The sequence below is a fragment of the Tympanuchus pallidicinctus genome, unplaced genomic scaffold (assembly GCF_026119805.1).
Source record: "Tympanuchus pallidicinctus isolate F22 unplaced genomic scaffold, pur_lepc_1.0 scaffold16, whole genome shotgun sequence".
NCBI classification, from domain to species: domain Eukaryota; kingdom Metazoa; phylum Chordata; class Aves; order Galliformes; family Phasianidae; genus Tympanuchus; species Tympanuchus pallidicinctus.
The window spans coordinates 10,490,254-10,506,339 of NW_026294679.1; positions in this window are offsets into that span (position 1 = coordinate 10,490,254).

Consider the following 16,086-nt stretch of genomic DNA (forward strand, 5'->3'; position numbering starts at 1 on the left):
AATGAGATTTTAGTTTTATGTCTCAAGAACTAATACCTTAGGAAGCAACATTTTGACCCAATGGACTCTTTTTGCATTGGGTAACTGCGCGGGGGGTTTTGCTGATCTTTAAAACTAGCTTCTTGCAGAATTTTCACCCCTAAAGATTAGGCTATGAGGAAAAAAGTCACAATTAATTTGAAGAGGAACTAGGTCCTCAAGTAGAGGGTATCACTAGCACATTTTTTTGTGAGAGCCATGCATAGGTGTTTGCAGGGAAGGAAGGAAGCATTGGATGGTGCCAGCCCCTGCTCACCTCCTTCCGACAGCTTCCAAGCAGGTGGAGAGCTACATTCACTTTTGAGCAAAACAGAGTTTAACAGGGCTGCTGAGAGCCATGAGACTGTGCTCCCATATTTATCTTTAAATAGAAGGAAGCAGTGCCAGGTCAAATAAATGCACATCTGCTCTCTTTCCTTGACAGAGGTCACAAATAGCAGTTTAGTGCATTACCCCTGTGGGTTTTATTTCCTTTGTGGCTAATACTAAGGAGCAGAAAAAGAATTATCACTTCTCCCAGATGCCCTTTGAGATCATTTTAGAGACAAACAAATACTAGCCTCTAATATCATTCTAGTTGCCTCTGTTCAGTGCAAAGAACATAACTAGTAGGTTTGCAAAAAGCTGATTGGATGGGGAGAAAGGGGTTGGAGGATCAAAGTAGAAGCAGCATTCAGCCCAAGTCTCTACAAGATTTACAACACAGACCATTTCATTTTTAGTTGTTCCACCAAAATATGTGCTGTAAAGATGACATAAGTACTTATACAATGTGTCCGTCTTCTGTGAATAAGACTTCCAAATAAAGGGCACAGTTTACTAGCCAAATTATACCAGAAAGTCATATTTCAGACCTAGAGAGTCTTGCCAAAATCCCAACTATTGATTTAATACATGTTCACTAATATCACGTTATTAATTTTTCCCAGCTGTAAGCATTGCAGATCTGGAAGAGAAACAAGAATTAATCTCATTTATTGCAGACTCTCAATCTTATATTCAACCAGGTAAGTCAGAATTAGTTACTGCATTATAAACTATTCATGCATTCAAATCTTCATTATCCTGGAATGGAAAATTTTACTGTTAATCAGGGAAAATGCTGCTGAAAGGAATCAGTTTGGCAGCCAAAATGGTGCTTGTGTCTTTTTAGTGGATTCTCCAGATGTAATTTTTTGATTCAGGCAAATAAATGGAGCAGTAACGAGGGCTTCCCAGGTACCCCAAGCAGGAGCAGGAGAGAAAAGTGATGTAACAGAAACAGTACGTCTTAATAGAACTTGTGAAGACAAGTCTACAGTGTGCTCCTTCCCTACTTGCTAAGTATGCAAAGGTCATGTTTAATACTGGCTGCTCTTTCCTGAACAGAGCCTTGAACATAGACCTCATCCAAGCTGATGATGTCTTCACTACCTTCCTAGTTTCTTCCTTCCCAGCCATTCAAGGCAGAAAACTTATTTCCAGCAATTTCTGAAACTGATTAGAGAGTACACTGGCGAGGAATGATCCAGTTACTGACTTGTTAGAGACACACACAAAGCAAAAGCACCCATCTTACCAGAAAGCCTTTAAGTAAAATGAGAAACAAATCAAGTCTTTTCCTTGGGAATCTTTTCTTTCTTGACCACAAGCATATACTAATGAATGCTAATAGGAATTGCATGTATATGAAGTTGAAGAACAGGACAAATATTTTAACGTCTCAGTGTACCTATACCAGCATAGATAATCTGTGCTTATACATATACACTTTGTAAGTAGCTTTGTATGACAAGACAAGCCACATATCATCTCTTTCTTGACTGGATTGTAGTCTCAAGTTTAAATAGACAGCATTTACTCTGCTAACTACGTTATTAGCACACAAGTTTTTGTTTTGTTTTGTTTTGTTCTTTTCCCCTTTAAGTTACCTGGTTAACATCCTCCTGCTATGTTGCATGCTTAAAGACAGAGTACTGATCACAACAGTACCTTTAGCAAGAATATGCTAACTCCTGCTGCAGCACAGATCCAGGAAACACCAAAAGAGACGAAACAGAATCCTTCTATCTGAAAATGAGCAATATCAAAGTCACACAGATTTCAAAAGTTTCCTACTCAGTGTGAAATGACAGCAACAGTTCTGAGGAAGGAAAAAACAGTCCTTGGCGCAACACAAGAGTTTTCTAACAGCTGCAATACAACTCAGAAATACAAAGAAACATCTTTGGAGTATTGGTTGGAAGATCAAACAGTATTTTGCACAAAATTTACTGGAACACTGATTCACCTTGAAGCTCTTTCTTTATGAGGAGATATGAAGAGTTTGTTCTCAGAAAAGTGATTTGGATACTAAGGAGTTTTCAAACTGATACCTTTGTACAACTTGACTTGGTGAGCAGGAATCCACAGCAACCAAACCGCATCATCCAAGGAACAGGGTAAGGAGCAAACTGATTCCCCAGCTTTATCCACTTTTGTAACGTGGAATTTATTACCTAGCCTAGAAACAGACCTTCCACCTCCTGCACACCCCACAACCTCTCCTGGGGCTGCAAGAAGAAACTACATCTGTTACTCTTTCTACACCACATCTCAAGAGAGAGACAACTTGAATTTAATTGTATTGATATCCAAAGTCACAGACCAAGTGGAAAGAATAAAATCCCTTCCATCTCATCACTCAGCAATGGTGTTCTGCCCACAGAGGAGCAGAATTGTTTCTGACAGGCTCTTAGAGGCACCAGGCAAAGTATCCACAGACAGGTTAACAGTCACAAACAGAAAGTTAAACTCTCCCCAGTGGTGAAGGGCTGCTCCATCTATGCAACACCCCTTTTCAAGAAACAGCCCCGATCCAAGAGATGTTCTCTATTCAGTGGCTGGCCTTTATATGGGGCCAGGGGACTCCATATGAGAAGCACAGGTGCAAACAGTTTGCCTGTGCTCCCTGGGCCAGACATACCCCTTCAACAAGTGCTCAATCACCAGTTCAGGACATGACCTAACATTCCCCTACACCTCGCTATATTGATCTATCTCTTTTAGATTGTCTGTGCCAGCTGTGGAACACAAATACATAGGGTGAAGTCTACTTGGAACAGAGGAAAAGCCATTCAGTATCAATAAAATGAGACTGGTTGCTGTACACTGGAAAACAGGATGACAGAGAGGGAAAATATCTTAAGAAAGTACACATTTTTACCTTGCAAAAGATTCTGCTACATGATCTGCAGAGAAATTTCTGCCAAGGGCTGATGCATAAGAGTAGAAATGAATCACAGCTCAAAGGTGACTTTAAGAAGTAGGGGGAAAAAATGAAAGTTACCTGAGGAAATGTGTTAAGCAGTCCAACTTGTTATGTTGGGCAAACTCTCATGAAGTCCTCTATGGTATGAAGGGTGAAGCAATGGCAGAGTCCAGGGAGCTTCTGCCCTCTCCGGGCCAACACTACATTCACTGAGAATCAGTTTTGTATCCAACTGTAACAGTTGGTTTTCTTCCCACACCTCAATTAACAAAACTCAGGAAAAGCCTCTTTCCCTTGCAGGAAGACGCACCACCGCAGGAAGCTGAACTGGTACTTCAGGCATGATCAGAAATATCCACTTGTCAGCACTGTGGTTACACAGTGCAGAAGCCTTTATACTTAAAGCAGAAAGCGCTGATTCCATAGAAAAAAGCCTTTGTTCCCAGAACTTGTTGGGATTTTGTGCTGAAAACAATCTGCGTTTCATTGCACAACAAATTCTGAATCTATACAGGCTTGCACAAGCTGAGGCACTCCTTCAGACTTTAGGAATGGGAAATCTTAAAGACTTTTCAAGAATTTATTCAGGCCTCAAGTCTAAAATCTGCCGCATCTGAAGAGTGACAGGTACTTTCAGACTGAATTAGAGAATATTTTATTGATTTACTTTTAAGGAGACCATCATTCATTTTCATACAAGATCTAACTGCAATATCTGAAACCAGATAACTCCACTCCTTCTCACTTCTAATCCCACCTTCCTGATCCCTGTCACTTCCAGGATAGCAAGGATAACATTTTCTTGAAACCCATCTACCCAAAGGAGAGGAACTTAGCTCAGTAGAAAGCACTCCTGCGTTCGGCAAAAATGTGATGCACTGTATTTTGCTTCCAGTAAACAGACACAGTCCGTTTTGCTTCAGTGTAAAGCAATGTTCTTTTCACTGAAATGAAGGCACTGATAATTGGCCCAATGTGTTTCCTTCAGGCATCTGTTAAGCTAATTACTGCTCAAGCTTACAGCCCTGCAATTTTCCCCTACTTTGTGAGGGACGCTTGAAAAAAAATCAGTAATCAAAACTTTTGTTTGTTTTTAATGTAATTATGATCATGAAAAACTCTTTATTGTTTGATTATTTTCTGGTTGAACCATCCATGGAATTAGGATTGCAAAATTTTAATTTTGCAGCAGCTTATAGCTGAATGAAAATTTTAATTGGTTGCTTGGTGTTTAAAGCAATAGATTAATCTTTGTGAATCATCCCAACTGGCAGGTTTTAGTGATCCAAGTAATTTACTTACATAATTTATTCCTCTGTGTGTGAAGAAAGAGTCCATATAAATGCCATTATGTGAAATTTCCGTGTAGCACAATAATTGCAGGCAAACTCATGCCTTCAGAAATTGATCTTTTAGAAGATTTGGGATCACAGCAGCACACTTTTGAATAAAACCCTGTATTTCCTCCTTCTTCAACAAAATGAACTTTAACTTAAACCACAGTTCTTAAGATAACACAGGCTGAATACTGAACACAAGAAGAATTTTATCTGAAGAAAGAACAACAAAACCTCAGGTCAGAGTTTAGCCTCTTCCAAAGCCCTCTCTTTCGCATTCCCACATAACGGGAGGGACTGCACATGTTCAGCAATGAGGGAAGGCACCACTGCTTCTGGACAGTATAGCCTATTACAATTGAGTTGCACAGTACAGACCCCTGAAGCCCTCAGGCTTAGTCAGAGTGAAGGACATAGGATTTGCATCACCAATCCTATAGCACTGGCACCCCAAGCATGTAGTCACCGTGAGAATTGTGCTCTCTCTGTTTTTCTGACTCCTTCTCAGTCTTAATTGTGATGGAAAGCTCATGAAACCCAGCATCGGGAAAGTTTAGCTGATTATTGTATTGGTGATATTCTGCAATTATGTCTCCTCTCACTCCCTAGGTCTTTGTTATAAGAAAGCTTTTGACATGCATTGCTGAACCCTTGGAGGAAGAGTGGCCAGGATGAACGTCTTCTCTCCTGATGCAAACAACTGAGAAGGGAACTACATATGGTAAAAGCTGATTTGGCTAAGCATGAACCCTTTATTACGTTTCTTTATTACGTTTCTTTATTACGTATTCTTTATTACGTTTATCACCTTGGTGTTGTTTATGCACTGAGTAGAGAAAAATCACTGACAGTTTTTATTTATTTAACTGCACATTTTATTCTGCTTAGTGACCAGCAATCTGGTAACCGTACATGTACTTTGTAAATCTAGGGCTGGGAGTGGTCTTGTTAACCAGACAAAATGAAACATTAATTTCTCCTTCCACTTCTTGCAAATACATTCATCAGAGCACCTCCATCACTTTGTGGATCTCATTATTGCTGATGAGGATGTATTAACCATCCGTTCTGAGTGTATTGCTTTGGGGATTTTCTGATGGAAAGAGTTTTACACCTCATTCTACGTCAGGAATTGATATACCCAGACCCAAAAATGTATTTGCAGCCCCAAGTCCAGAATTAAAAAAAAAAAAATAGCAGGACTGAAACACAGACTTCCAAAGCTGAAAAATTTACTCCAATTTCCCATTAATTTAAAAGGTTAATTTGCTCCCAACACTAAAATCTGACCTTCAATTGCATCCATTCATGGAGCTGACTGTATAGAAATACACTGTTTTCAAGTGTTTTCTTGGTAATGGTTAATATTCCTTTTAAATGAACACATTAAAAATGCTTTTTGTCTTTCAAAAAAAAAAGCCTTAGCAAATTCAGTCGCTGTCCTGGAAAGCAGCATTCATGCCATTACTATTCCTGAGTTCTCATCACTGCTTTGAGTCCCAGCTACCATCTAGGCAAGTGACAAACAGAACCCCTGCAAAAAATAAAGAAAGAAGGACAAGACATTGGCAGGTAGAAGTGAATCAAAAAGCTGTTCTCAAATTATATCAGAGCAGATTTACAAAATGCCCAGCAGCCATCAGCTTCCAGCAACTGCAAACGCAACATCTGGTCACCTATTTCCAAGCTTAATTGGGAGTCACTGGGGGTGCTGAGAGTTGGTTATAAAGACCTTTTTTTGAAGTTTGGTATTTTATTTCCACTTAAAACCAGCTATGTTTGCTCACAAATCCAGCATTTACATTCTGTCGAGTAGGTGAAATGCCAGTCTCTTTCCAGTTCATCTTGCAGAGTCCTCTAGACAAATCCTATGTGGATTTTAAGGCTGTGCTTTCTGCCAGTGTTTATGAGGCAGGAGGCTGTTGCTGCATTTTATACCGCATCTAATCAATGCTCAGGGAAGAATTAAAGTGGTTATAGTTTGCTATTAAAAAGACATGGGTGGCTAAATAACTTTGATCTTGAAGTCTGCTTAGCCCTGGCAGGGAATGGCATTAAAAATATCCTGCCTTGGAATTTTAACTATATTTTTTAAAAGTGACAGATCTCACGTCTTCTTCTCCCCACCTGATCAGAACCAGCACTGTCAAGCACTGGAGATGAAAGAGCATGATTCTCTAGTAAAGCTTAAGTGATGGAAGCAGAAGTTTGTGGGATAGCTTCATTTAAACAAGTTTCAAGCTGTGTGCATAATGCAAATCAACAGCATTATGGTAGGAAACACTCAAACACAGATTAATCCTTCTGCCTTGAAAATAAATAAATAAATAAATAAATAAATAAATAAATAAATAAATAAATAAATAAGAGCTACGGCATTCTATCCTCCCAACACAATGTAACTGTTGGAGTAACCACAGCCCAGAACTGTTCCACTGACTTCATTTGTGCTCTGCCTCTTGGCTGGAAGGCGCACGATCGAGCCATTGCAGCAGCATACATCAGTCAAACGGGGGAATTACACACGCAGCCCAGCCAAGGTACACAGGCAGGTTACAAGAGGCAGTTTGTGTTGGCAAGCCTGTTTGTCAAGAACTCCTCTTATCTCCCCATGCTGGAGTAAAATCCACCTTTTGGTCACATGCAAGTGGCCCAGTATTCCAGGAAGGCTCTGGGAAGTGTACAAGGATTTAAGATAGAGGAGGAAGGGAGGGATCAGAGAGGGAACAAGTGGCTAAAGGTAGAAGCTAATTCCTTTTGACTTGTCTTATCCTCCCTTCCTGCCTACTTTCAGCTCCAACAGCCAGGATTCAGTTAAGCCTTGTGGTGTGGTTATTATTATTAACTTCATCACTCCGGATTTTCAAATGCCAAGCACAGGATAAAAGTAATTAATGATGCTTATAAGAGATACACATAGTCAGAAACTTGTATTAGCTGCATAATCAGCACTTTAAAGATACGCTGGTTCATTTTGTGGACAGTAAGCTACATTGAAAAAGTGCGTAAGAAGATAAAACATTTTTTTAATCCCTGTTCTCTAAATTGCAGTCACATATTAATATTGTATTCAGACTCAGATGGCAACCTGTTTTATATGCAATCTATACATTTTTGGAGGAATTGGTAATTTCTTCTCCCAGCACAATACTGTGTTACAACTCTTAAAAAGACGAAGACAAAATAACAGACTGGCAAACGTCTTCCTCGAGAGCGTGTTAAGTCTGGTTAGGAATCAGACTAAGCATGCTACTCAGAGAAATTTGTCAGAGCTGTTAAAAGCAAGAGTGATTTCTGCCAGCAGTTCTCAAATTGGGCAACATGTGTTCTTATCAGCACAGCAGCCATCTGGCCACTCAGCAACTGGCTGGACAATACCACAGCAGCCTGGCATTTATTGGTATGAGCCACGCATGCACCCGATACCATGTCCCAGCTCTGGCAGTAGCAGGTAACTCCTTCCTGCAGAAGTAGCAACTTGCAAATCTACACAGTAATAAGCAATTGTGAATATTTCCTTTGATTGATCCTGTGATATGATAGCATTTACTGCTTTGGGTGTAATGTGACAGTAGAGGCAGAACAGGAGGCTGACATGTCAGATATACCCAGTGAACATCTGAATAACTAAAGAGACAGCTCATCACTGCTCAAATCATTCTTTGGAAATGAAAACAGTCTTCTCTGCTTAGTCCACGTTATCTTCTAAGCTAGGTGACAACAAGTGAAACATCAAGGTAATGAATAGCCACTAATTGTGCCAGATACGGTACTAGTTCAGCAAGGTGTGATAGCAACTGCATCACTACTGGCTGTGCAGTTTCCTGCAAGAAGTATTAGCAAATGCTACGAGCTTTTTTCAGCAAAGCTTTCTTTTTTTTTTTTTATCATACTGCTATGACCATGTTTCCACAACGTTTTATCCGTTCTGTCTTTATTATGCTGTCTACACTTACACTCACTGTGGTTGAGAGATTTGATACACAACAGCACATTAGCCGCTGACACAGAATTGTACCTGCAAGCCAATACAGGCTGCTATGTTCTTCTAGTATTAGGTGGCAACAGGTAGGATTTTACCTTCTCACCTGTATGGAAGTGAGGGACACATTGATCTTGAGAGTATAAGTTCCTCAGTGGGAAAATCAGCAGCAGTGTGAAAGAAGCTGACACAGCTCCAGAGGATAAGTCAAAGCAGCAAGCAACATTTAAACAACTTTTGTGAAAATAGCTGCAGTTTCAGCCACCACATCAACTGAATGGCCCCCCACACAGCCTTAAAATACATGAAGAAAATGCTTTTCTTAGTATGTGCCAGGAAACACCTATCAGAGAGAGGGTGCATCTTCCTTAGCAGTTTAGTGTGCAGCATCAGTGTTTTTCTGACACAAAGCTCTGTAGGGCATATTCTTGATACCATGAAGGTTGTGCTTTGGTATTCCCCTAGCTGGACCTTCCCCAGAGATAGCAATGTGGAGATGGCATACCAGGAAACCTGCCAGTCAGAGGCAAAGACAGATGCAATACCCCAAATCAAGATTTGACAGAAGATTATTAGTGCAGCCCTAGGTGACAGAAATGATGACTAGGCATGGCATATCCTTGAACCACACTGCTCTGCTCTACGGCACCACTCCTTCAGAGAAATTGCTTGCTATTGCAAATAGGCTCTGGTGATCCTAAAGGAATATAATACATTTCACACCAATTGTGGGAAGGTGCAGATGAGACTCCTGATGGCCATTCCAAGAGCTGAATCTCCACTGCATCCCTCCAGCATTGTCGTTACTACACAGATACCCCTGGATTAATGTTTCTTTTACACCTTTTGTTGAGTCACATACATTTCTGGGAAAGAGCTTCTTACTTTGTCTGTCAAGACCGAAAGTAAAGATTTGCATTCTAGGATATTAAAAATACATTGTAACTGGGAGACCTGAAGACCTATATTATATAGCAGTGCAACATTCTTCCATCCAGTAACCCTGTCTACCTCTGCATGCTGGCACTGCTGCTCAGAAAAATGGATCTTAGAGACAAACATTTGAATTCCCGAGCTTCTCGTGGAAACTCTGTGATTCTATTTGCATCAAATTAGAGCACTGGGAGTGATAAGATACATTCTTCCTCTTAAGACAGTCTCTTTCACAACCTTTTTTGTTCTCAGAACAATGTCAGATTTATTTTCAATCTCCCCCCACCCTTTACTGTCTAAAAACAAGATTTCCATCATTCTTTACTATGGCCTAGCAAGACTAATATTGCCTTTCTCTGTCCACAATAAATTCTGCACATCACATCTCAATGCATGCAGCCAAAGAAAGCAGAACACATAGTATGTTAAGTTTATGAAGAAACAGCTCTTAAGCCTAGAGCTTACATAATAATGGGTTTATTTTTTAAAATAAACATTGAAGACAACAGCAAAATCCTGCCTTTATTTTAGCAGAAGGAGGAAGTGGATGAGAGAAAACAAGATCCTTTACACAGAATGGAGAAAAACTGATTCGGGAAAGCTCTAAAGTTTCTGCCTTGTACCTGTTAGAGAAAGTTTAGGACACATTAAATCTTTCCTGTAATGGGACTGCTGGAAAATGTGGCTCAGCCTCACTCTTATCACTCAGTATCCCTCTTATTCTGGTCAGAAAGTTAATGTTTACATGTAGTTATTGTTCCAAGAAAGTCAGCAGGTGCTACTGCTAACTCTGAAATTCAATCACGTAGTTGAAAAGGAAACAAGCTAAGTATTTGCATACCTGTATTTCTACAACACCTGTGAAATTTAATTAAAAACTAAGGGGCATTGCACTGTCTGATGCAAACGACAAAAATCAGAATGGTTTCTTATCTCTAGGAGTTTGCAACTGAAATATCAAAAAAGCATTTGCAGATGAAACAAACAACAGAAAGTATATGAGCATTCCATGAAGGTCTTCCTTAAGCCATGGTCATCCTGTCAGCATAAATGCTTTGTAAGCAGTATGTAGCTCCTGTTGCTGTTCCCAGTGCCTGCCTTCTCTGCAGAAGACCCATTATTCACCTTTACTCAGCACAACCACATAGAATCGTGATACTGGAAATGTTGGACAGATGCAGGTAGTAATAAACTATTACAGAAATAAACTACTTCACAGCTAAAAATGTCTGCCACCACTTAAAAACTGCAGGTTCTTGCCATCAGATAAAGCTTTGCTCTGACCTTCCATCCTGCCATTTTTTCCAGGCTGTCCCTGCTAAAGGACTAAGCAGGTAGTTAGCAAGGGAAGTTTAGCTTCAGGACAGCTTGTTGTTAAATCAGGATGGAAATTACAGCAGCTTGGATGGCAGCTTAAAGATATAAAGGGAACAGTTTAAAGATATAAGATATAAGATATTTAAAGATATAAGATAAAGATATAAGATATTTAAAGATATAACGGGAACATTTTAGGATTTGTTGATTCTTGCATTGTAAAAGGTATTGATCACAGGTTGTGGAACAGGAAATCAGGATTCAAATACAATGAGTATAATGTCAAGTGCATTTCTCCTGGAGAAAATTTTGGGGACTGTACAGCAAAGCTATTTTCTTGTAGGAACTTGCTTTTTAACTTCTTTAGCATCAATTGCTATGCTAGGAATATGGTGAACATTGTTTTTCTGAGTTCTCAATTGGACAGCATGCCTTTTATTTTTAACTTCTCCACAAATCTCTTAAATGTTTACCTGCTGAAAAAATCGTTAAAGGTGAATATGGAAATAGACCCATCAGGCTTCTAAAGGATACATCTCATCTGGCAAATATATTCTTATTATAACAGCATTAAAAAACTTATCTCCCCACAGGAAAGAAAGGTTCCTATTTCAAGCTGAGTTGAGGCAAGTGTATCTACATCTTATACAGCTGACCTGCATATACGATGTCTGTGAGAAACCAACTATTCTAAAAGAAGACTATAGTCTAGTCAACTTCTGACGTTCTTATTTTCTTTTCCTACTTAACATGCAGCATCCCAAAAATATACATTTTAGCTGGAGTGATCAACAAATACCTGTGAATTGGTCCTCACAGAAAGAGATGGAATATTTTCTGCATTGCACAGACAGGAAAGTTAAGGTAAAATAAATGTTAAAAAGTTGTAATGAGAACATGAAGAAATGAAGAACCAAACTTTAGCTATAGCTTAGAGTAGCACACATAGAAATAACACTCTGAGACAACTTTTCAAATATCTGTTAAAGGAAATCCCAATTTAAGGAGGAAATTATTCTAGCACCTTTGAGTTAAGACTGAGGATATATAAAGTTCCTCACTGTGCAGTACTTTTATGACTATGATTCTTAAGGTAACCTGTGTATTTTCAAAGACTTAAAGGTACTGAATAGCACTGGAACAGTTCATAAATCTCTGAAGTAGAAACACATTCAATAAACAATAAGTGATCAAATATTCCCCCAGTGTAGCATAAGAACACGTATATCCCTCTGCATACATATTTCTTGCCCAACAAATCCATGTTCTTACCTTTGCCTATCTTATTTGCATTCAAAAGCAACGTCTCTAATACAAATAAATCTTTCAGCTTAGAAGCATCATCTCACACCTTCCTATTTTTCCCCTCAGCTGCCACCCTACCTCCCCCCCAACCCCCCCCCGCAAAAAAAAAAATAATAAGTGCTTTAACAAACTACTACCTGAAATGTATAGCCTCCCAGTTCCCAGAATGCACTGGAAGTCAAGCTTAGGGAATCTATATAAGTCTTCTTTCCAGGCAGGGGAATTTCTGTTTGCTTAAGCCTTTTTTTCTGTATTGAAAGAGAAAGGGCTGTTTAGGTGAAGGGTATATGCTGTGTGAAAGTTAAGGGTAGCTAATTTTTTAGCTTCCTTTAAATCTTGACGCTTTGTGCAGTTACTATTTTAGCAAAATAAACAAACAAAAAAACCACTATTGAAAAATGACATTGAGCTAAAAAAAGGCCAATAGTTTTTTAGTCCAGTTGTAAGATATTAGAAAAGAACAGCTCAGAAAAACTGTCTTGACCTGAGGGTACCATGTGAATTCACCAGGGCACAAATGTATTTTGAAATTCTTAAGTTTTGGTACATCCCTACTTGAATTTTCACTAGAAAGACATTTTACCTAGAAGTATGCTAATCTATAGCTTTACCCCTAAAAACTACTGATGCTTCACATTCTCCTAGAGAAACTAGGTATTTTGTTACATTAAGATGGTAATCCAGGCTTCTTAGAGTTTACTATAATGAGGGTATTGATATTTGTAATGAAGTTTTACCTGTGGTTGCTTAAGAACTTTTTTTAATTATAGCTTGGAAAAAAAAGAAAAAGCTTACATGGAAATGGAAGTCTTCATTATTTCTAGTAGTCATTCTCATTAGGTTTGCTTTTGTCCTACAGGAATTTTTTCCACAAGAACCTCTTAACCAGAATACTGCATCCTGTGGATGTTCATCATCAGTACATGATCTGAAATCATTTTCAGAGCCTTCTTATTCTTGCTGGCATCTGGGCACACTTGGCAGAATTTTGTGAATCTTCTATTTCCTGTGGTTTTTTTAGCTTCAAGGTTCTGTGGGAATATGCTGAAAGACAGAGATGCATAATATCCAGTTCAGAAGTAGGCAGTCATCCTCATTTTCTCTTTGAAAGTTTTTTGAAATCAAAGTTTCTGGTTCTTCATTTTGTGTGCTTAGTGTAGCAAAGATCCAAATAACCCTCTTTTCCATTTTCATGACTTCTACATAGACAAAATTTCTGTGCAGAGAGGAAGCAAATGAGAATGCAACCCCTATTACACTTGATCTCTTCCAGAGTGCTGCATTTCTTTTGACCGATTTATTTGGAGGAATAGAAGGGAAGACTGACAGACAGATCCGCAGCGCATTGTAATTGTGGTGACTTTGAACAGACATCACAATAGACTACACTTGTATCTTTATTAGCAATAATAGCCTAGGCATCATTAGCAAGCACTCATTGGGGACAGGAGTTCTCAGTAATCTGTAGTGGATTAGCCTGAAGGAACATAAAATATGGTACCCACCTCCCATATACGGTGTGATACTTAATAAATATTTACAGAGCAGTTGAAGATTCTGGCAGGAAAGGGACTATTACAAATGTGAAATACTATTAGTCTAATGTGCTAAAAATGAATATTTTTAGCACATAGTGCTAGTGTTTGTGGTAAAATAAATTCAACTGTCCTGCAGTTTTAATGCCATTAAAAATAATATGTAGATGATATATATATTAACTTGCAAAATCTTGCATGTCTGATGCATTGAGTAGCTACAGAAAATACAGAATATATTGCCCTTAACTCTTTTACTATATGTATTTAGATTTAGAACTAAATCCAAAATCTTTATATAGGAAAGAACATGTGAAATCTGAGCTTCAAAGGCCCAATAAACATCTCCAGAAACAGTTCATGTGCATGACATATCTAGGCCTCAATGGGCCTTATACAAACCCTTGGTAAGGTAAAAATCTTCATCTCAGTTCTCCATTGTAACTCAAATAAACTAATGAGAAAATGGTTGACTGTACAAACCTCAGTCCAAACCTCATAAATGTCAGCACTGGAAAGAGCTTGAAAAAAGGATGCCGGGTTGGTATGTAATGGGTAAATAAGTGAGCTGGCATTCAGCAAACCAGTGGAGAAATTATGCCACGTTTTGTTAGAGTTCAGTGAGATTATTAGTTACAGAATCAATTCAGACAGATAGATTTAGTCCCCACATGTGTAATTTAGTGTCTTTGTACCTTCCACTACCTTTTACCTACAGATTTGGAAAGGCATGAAACCAGAAAGTCATAAACCTGGAAAGGATGCAGTATTCAGTAAAATACAGAATAAAATCTAATACTGTTAATTGTTTAGCATAAAGTTATTTGGAAAAAAAATTACTCTGAAAATATCAGCTAATCATTGAATACCATTTTTAAACTCTCTGGTGGTACTCTTTTGCTGCAATAATCCTATATGTAATTAAGTTAATTTGCTGAATTTGGAACTTCAGTATCATAAGCCTATATGCTATATCATAATAGAGCAAGAACATATGAAGCTCAAACCAGAATTTCAGTAAAGCTCTAGCATACAAGAGAGTACTTTCAGTTCTGTCTGCTTTGAAGCTGCAAAACCAGTACTGTGCTGAATCTCTGCAGAGCTTATGAGGGTAAAAAGAATTGAATATATAGAAGCTGTAAAGCTTAACAAATGCACAGCTCTTCTGAGGAAGGATCTACTCTGATAGTCTCATTTGACATGATTCAGGAGATCAGTTTACAGCACTAAAAACTCACTGATGTTTTCACTTGTCCCATATCAGATTGAACTTCAGTTATCACAGCTGATATTTCTTCCAAACACTTTTTATTATTGGCATCTAATCAAATAAGTTTAATTGACCATTTACCCTGAAAAACATTGAAAACATTCTTTGCGTTGGTCTGAGTCTCAGCTGGCATAAATGGCTGCAGCTCCACTGATGTTAATATAGATATGCTGAGAAATACCAGCTAGGGACTGACTTTTTAATGCTATATCCCACTGCAGTCCTGCAGTTTGCTAAACCATGTTTAATGTCCTGCCACAGCCCATTGCAATAACTGGGAATATTAGCCAGTTTCAGAATGCTGCAAATGTATTATTTATATCACCGAATGTTTTTTATAAAACACAAAACAAATTGTACAGACAACCTCCATTATTTCCTTGAGTCTGGAAGGCAAATCTCTCCCTTTCTCTTAACAGAATATAGCTTCGATTGATTTATAGCTTTGCAAATCATTCCTTGTGTGATTGCTGAATTCACTGTCCAACAGGGACTGAAGAAGCCTTGTGTTTTGGCAAGTACTATTCATCTTCTATGCTTCAGTCCCCCTGTTTCGTTATTCTGATGTCTGTATACTACAGTAGCAATGATCACTGTAGCTGAACAGGAGGCTGAGACTAACAGTCCTTTCTCATACATGTTAAAACACTGATTTTATTTTGTTTTAGTTTATTTTTTTGATCCTCTGGGGATCAGTAAACCCCATGAAGAAAACACAGCCCTTCTGCCTGAGATGCAGGATGGTGTCATTCTTCTAAGACTTTGGGGCTGAAAGTGTACATTCAGTTTAATTTCCCTAGCAGTTCTGCAGCCAGATAGTAGCTTTTCTCATTTCAAACAGTTTATCTCTCTTTGGGCTGAACTAGGGATGTAAAATCTGACAACAATAGTCAGATGGAAAACTTTTCAGCCTGAATTACTGTGAGTTGCACTCAGCTGTTCACTTTTTGAACAGAGAAAATACTAAGAAGTAGTTGGCCTCTATGGACTTGGAAATATGAATATTTACTATCAATAAAATAAAATATATGAGCTTTAGGGAATGATAATTTCCTTGAATGCACACTGAAACTAGGTTTGAGACGTTTGATGTACATATTCAGGTGAGTGCTCTAAGACCCTAGAATTCTTCTTCTAAA